Source organism: Centruroides sculpturatus, unplaced genomic scaffold (genome assembly GCF_000671375.1).
Source record: "Centruroides sculpturatus isolate CEXI.00-Female unplaced genomic scaffold, Cexi_2.0 scaffold1116, whole genome shotgun sequence".
NCBI lineage: Eukaryota > Metazoa > Arthropoda > Arachnida > Scorpiones > Buthidae > Centruroides > Centruroides sculpturatus.
In genome coordinates, this window is record NW_019385334.1 from 184,021 (window position 1) to 189,614 (window position 5,594).

At 31.4% G+C, this 5,594-nt stretch overlaps 1 long non-coding RNA gene across 1 annotated transcript in view; it reads right to left on the reverse strand.

Moving 5' to 3' along the window:
* Nucleotides 1-5,594, reverse strand: part of LOC111637774 — a 14,356-nt gene that overhangs the window by 2,348 nt on the left and 6,414 nt on the right. Inside the window, exon 2 of the long non-coding RNA XR_002758740.1 lies at nucleotides 996-1,131. This is a non-coding gene — a long non-coding RNA (uncharacterized LOC111637774). The remainder of the gene's footprint in view (nucleotides 1-995; nucleotides 1,132-5,594) is intronic.

Consider the following 5,594-nt stretch of genomic DNA (forward strand, 5'->3'; position numbering starts at 1 on the left):
CATTTGATGTGAAAGTGGAAGATGCCCCTCCAGATGTCCAACTTGAGTTGATAGACATCCAGTGCAGTGATGAATTGAAATCACAGTTCAAAAATTCTAATCTCCTCACATTCTACAAAGAACTGCCAGATAAATCATTTCCAAAACTGAAAGACAATGCTCGATTTTGTGCAAGCATGTTTGGCAGTACCTATGTATGCGAACAAGTGTTTTCGCTTATGAATTTAAACAAGTGCAAAACACGGAACAGGTTAACCAAAGAGAATTTGGAAAATATGGTTGTTTCAACATCTGCCATTACACCAGACATCAAGAAGATTGCTGCCAGCATCCAATCTCAGCCATCGCATTAATCGCTTGGAGGTCCGGCCCCCAGTCAGTAAACTTAACCCTAATTTGGCCCTTCTTCACAAAAGGTTGTGCATCCCTGCTTAACTTTACCAGTAACATTTGGCGGCACTATCTGTTATATCTTATTAAAAAGAACTTTTTATAATTTTATTATTATAAAGTTGCAAAAAACTTAATTTTGAGGATAAGGATGGATTTTATAAAAAATTGTAAATGTAAATAATGGGTAAAATAGTCACTAAATCTGATCCTACTTGAGATACAACTCCTTTATCTCCCCACTCTCTTAACCTTTAACCACTAAAATTCAATAGCATCAATCTCCTAATACACAAACCTACCTGCAAAATTTCGGAAATTTTTGACAAAAAGCGCAGGAGTTATTAAGCTACAAAGAAGGTGAACGAAATAATTCCACATGCACACATCCAAAATAGGATTAACATCCTTTATTTAAGATAATTGGAGTTCTACTATAGTTATAAAAATAAAATACTGTATTTTTATTAGTTTTTGTAACTTAAACTCCCTTTTGTACTGGTTCTTAGTCCCATGTAACAGTTTCACACTAAACAAGATTTGATTAAAACCTGCATTTAAGTATTTATATAGTTAAATTAAACTATTTTCATATATTAACTGACCTCTTAAGTTGTACATTCACCAAACTCTTGATCTATTCACATTGGTGGTGGAGCTGGATTTGTGAAATCAATTCCAGATAATTCTCTAGCTAAGTAAACTCCAGCAGCAAACATTGTCCAACTTTTAATTAATTGCCTAAAATAAATTTAAAAAATAAAGCATTAGACTTTGATGTTTCTCATTATATTAGTAATTTTAATCCTGTATATTAATTCTAAATGTTTTCCAGCACTAAAAGATTATTATTCATTACATGTTAAGTTAATGATTAAAAAATAAAATCAATTTCTCTGTGCTGCTTCTGTTCTCTATACAAATTTTAACTTTTTCTCCATCTTCTAAACAATTTTTTTTGTATGCTGGATAACTGGAAGTTATTAAAGCAGTTCCCAATAACTGTTAAGGTAAATTTGAAAATTTTCTCCTTCACAATGCATGAAAGTAAATTGTCAAACATTAACCATATTATCTATGTCTCAATCAATCTATTACAGAATTTACTGTTGAGATATTCTCTAACAAAATTAGTGATGGGTTATTATTTAACAACCTGTTATTTCAAGAAAACAAGAGATTGTTATTTAAAAATAAAAACTTATATAAAGTATGTTGTGTATGAGTACCAAGTGAAGAACAGTCAACTGTAGAAAGACTTTGTAACAGGATTCTAGCCTGCTAACCTGGAAAACCAAGGTTCATTCTACATTGGAAACACTACATATTAAATGGGAAGTATGTCCAAGATATGTTGGATACTGTACCTTGTTACCCAGCTACCCCATTAATGGGTCTGAAGAAACCTTTCTAAGTGGGAAGAGTAAAAAAAAATACAACAAAAATAGGATTATGTCTATCATTTAGTCATCTAGTTGAGGATCTGACCTGTTAAATAAAAAAAATAAGGAATACAATACAAACTTAATTAGTGAAACTATAACTGGGATCCTACAGTGCTACACACATTTTTGTGAATACTACATTTTCACAATAAGTTTGCATATTGAAAATCAAATGATATTTTATTATGGTATTTTATTTTATTAACTTTATCTGCTACCTCATTAGAATAAAAAGCCACATTTTTAAATCTTTGATTTAAATATGTGGAACTCACTAATGTATTGCTTGACTCTAAATATCCTAATCTATCTCTTATTCCCCTGTTTATATTTTGAAGTACTAATTGTACTTCATTTTTATATTCATTCTTCTTTATCATTATATTATATATGTTACAGTCAAAACCCGTTTTTAGTTAGAACGCGTTTTAACTAGTTGAAACTAGTTTATACTGAATGTCTTTGTTAAAACCCGTTTTGTCTAGTTAAAACTAGTTTTAACTCAAATTCATTTTTGACTAGCAGTAAATTCTAGTTTTAACTAGACAAAACGGGTTTTAACAAAGACATCCAGTATAAACTAGTTTTAACTAGTTAAAACGCATCCTAACTAAAAACTGGTTTGACTGCAACGCATAGAGTGATTCGGGGTAAGATGGTAAGCGGGGGAAGATGCCTAATTTTTGATATTTTCAAACGGTGACGTCACATATTGTCATGTATTTGTATGATGAATCGTTGGGCCAATATTGAGTGCGGAAAGCTGTAGTTGGCTACCGTTACTTCATTTTCTACATCCGAGAAGAATAAAAGCTAGATAAGAACGAAGTTTTTGTTGTGAAATGTTTCTAGAATAATTTTAAACTAAAAGTTAAAATGGAATTTATTAAAAATTGCTAAAAACAATTAATGTGTGATGTAGTTAAGGTTCTAAAGTTTCCATTGTCAGCTACCGCCGATCCCGATCGGACATGCTGGAGCACGTGACTCTACTAGGCATCTTACCCCAACAAATGGAAAATATGCCACATTTTTCTTGGGGTAACGTGCCTATTTTTTGTTAATTGATTTCCAATATGCCTATTTTTAATAAACTTTTGTTTTCTCGTTTTATTGCAGGATATGCATAGAAATTATATAAGGACTTCTCAAAAAAGTTTTTGGACTGAAAAAAGCTTTCAGCTAGCTATAGAACACGTTAGAACGGGCGGAAACTTAACAATACTTATACTGTGCTGTTATACTTACTATGAAGTACTTTGTACTACATATGCAATAAATTAAATTTGGTTAAGAAATTCAAAAATTAATTTTAAGCAATTATATTTGTTATCTTACCCTAATGGCATTTGGCATCTCACCCAGATACTTGGGGTGAGATGCTTAAAATGCCAGACAGTGAAAAAGTCGTCATTGCAAACACAGTATAGAATTTTTTAAAATAAACTCCAAACTTTTATTTGAAAGACATACTCCAGAATATGATATTTTCATTAGAGGGCTCCTAAACTCAAATTAGCGCTGTAATTTTCTTCATAAGCAAAATGTTAGGCATCTTCCGCCGAATCACTACACACAACTTTATTTCCCCCAAACATATTTATGTAGCTAAAATTAGTTTTAACTAATGTTAAAAGTTAAAACTAGTTTTATCTAAAGTCAAAACATGTACAGCAGTAAATTAACTAGACAAAACCGGTTTTGTCTAGTTAAAACTAGAATTTACTGTAGTCAAAAATGAATTTGAGTTAAAACTAGTTTTAACTAGACAAAACGGGTTTTAACAAAGACATTCAGTATAAACTAGTTTCAACTAGTTAAAACGCGTTCTAACTAAAAACGGGTTTTGACTGTAACATATACATCACATAAGTCATTAATGAAGATTATTGCTAATGAAGCTGTCATATATTCCTCAGCACACAATTTTGTTGTTGATTCCATGGGAGATAAAATGACCAATAATTCTTTAATAATTTTGCATTCTTTACACGACAAAGTAAATGTATCGTCTCTCTCTACAATTGAAAGTGTTGCCAATTTCTTCTAATTCTGTAACTCTGTAACATGATATATTCAGAATTCCATTGAGTTGATACTGCTTGTATGACTTTTTTGATGTGTTGTTGCCCATTTTGTTTTTGAAAATTATAAAGTTTACATTTTACTACTATACCTGTTTAAAATAACTCTATGTTTTTTACTTTCTCAGTAATTTTCTTAATATCTTTGACATCAAGAGAATTTTGCATTGTAAAATTTAGTACGAGATCTAAACAGCCCAAATGTGTCCATTGTAAATCATGTTTTATTGCTTTCACAATATTGATAGCATTATCAGAACAGCCAGTTTTAAGTACATCATGTGTACTGCATGTTCTTAGAACTGGCTGCAAAACTGTTTTGACTGTTCTGCAGTTGTTACTTAAAAGAACTGAAGAACAGTCATAACAGTGAATTGTAGAAAAAAAAGACTTGAAAACAGGCTTCTACTCTACCAACTTGGGTAAGAACCCAAGTTCATTCAGTTTCAAAAACAGTACTTTTTACATGCAGCTGTCTGTCACCACCCAATTACGGGCACAATAGATATGATTAAAAAGATACAAGCTCTCTTATTAATGTCTATAGGTAAGAGGACCATATCATTTACAACCCAACCTGGGACACATTTCAAAATCAATGAAAATGGGGTCTAAAACTGACTCAACTTCAGTTATTTTCAAAAATTTATTGATCCATAAATTGCTTATATTGACACATTAATAAAATTGCTCTATTAGAAGACTGATTCTACAATCAAATGTTAAAAATAGGCAACACTTGGGTCATCTAGTTACCTTACTATAGGGAAAAGAGTCAAAGATAATAAGGTAAAATTCTACCGATAACAAACAAGCTAGACTATGGCCAGAATTAATCATTGATCCATGGCTGATGATTGCACAGCACTGGTAAGTTATTTTCATCTATATTTTTAAATAACAACAACAATTTGTTATTGTTATAAATAATTACTTTGTCCATCAATACAGAAAACCCCGAGCAATCTCACATGCAAGGTCTTTCTGGCCATTCTGCACTAAACACTAGTGGTCAGATACTATCGATAGCGCTATCGGTACTATTGATGTTTTAAAAATATCATTGCTATTGATTTAATTTTCTATCATACTTTTCACATGAAACAAATAATAATAAAGAAAACACCTTTTTTTTGCCGAGAAATAAATATAATTTGCAAAAACAAACGTTTTCAACCTAGTTAATAGGCCATCTTCAGATCGAAAAAATGGAATGCAAATGTTCCATAAATAGAACATAAAAATATTTAAATCAAAAATTTTACAAGTAAAAAATAACGGAAGAATAAATAAACAAATAAATAAATTAATTAATTAAAACAGAAATAACATAAATCTTCAATGGATTAATTCTGGTCGAAGTTTCTAGTATATTTCTTAACCAAATATTTCCATGCCGATGGTAGGCTCTCCGCATCTCTCGCATTTAAACAGCCTTCCCCTATCCTACTTCTGTATATTTCAATTTTCTCCGCCGTCATTGCTAGAGTTGGGGAAGACAGAGGCTTGATGATTGTTGCCTCATCCCATTTAACCTCAGAGCCTTGCGCTTGCGCCATTTGTGACAATATCGTTGAATTAGATGCTTTTCTTATGGCGTATCTATGTTCTTTGAGCCTTACTCCCAAGTTTCTGGTAGTGACGCCGATATAATCTTTTTTAACATCCAGTTGTA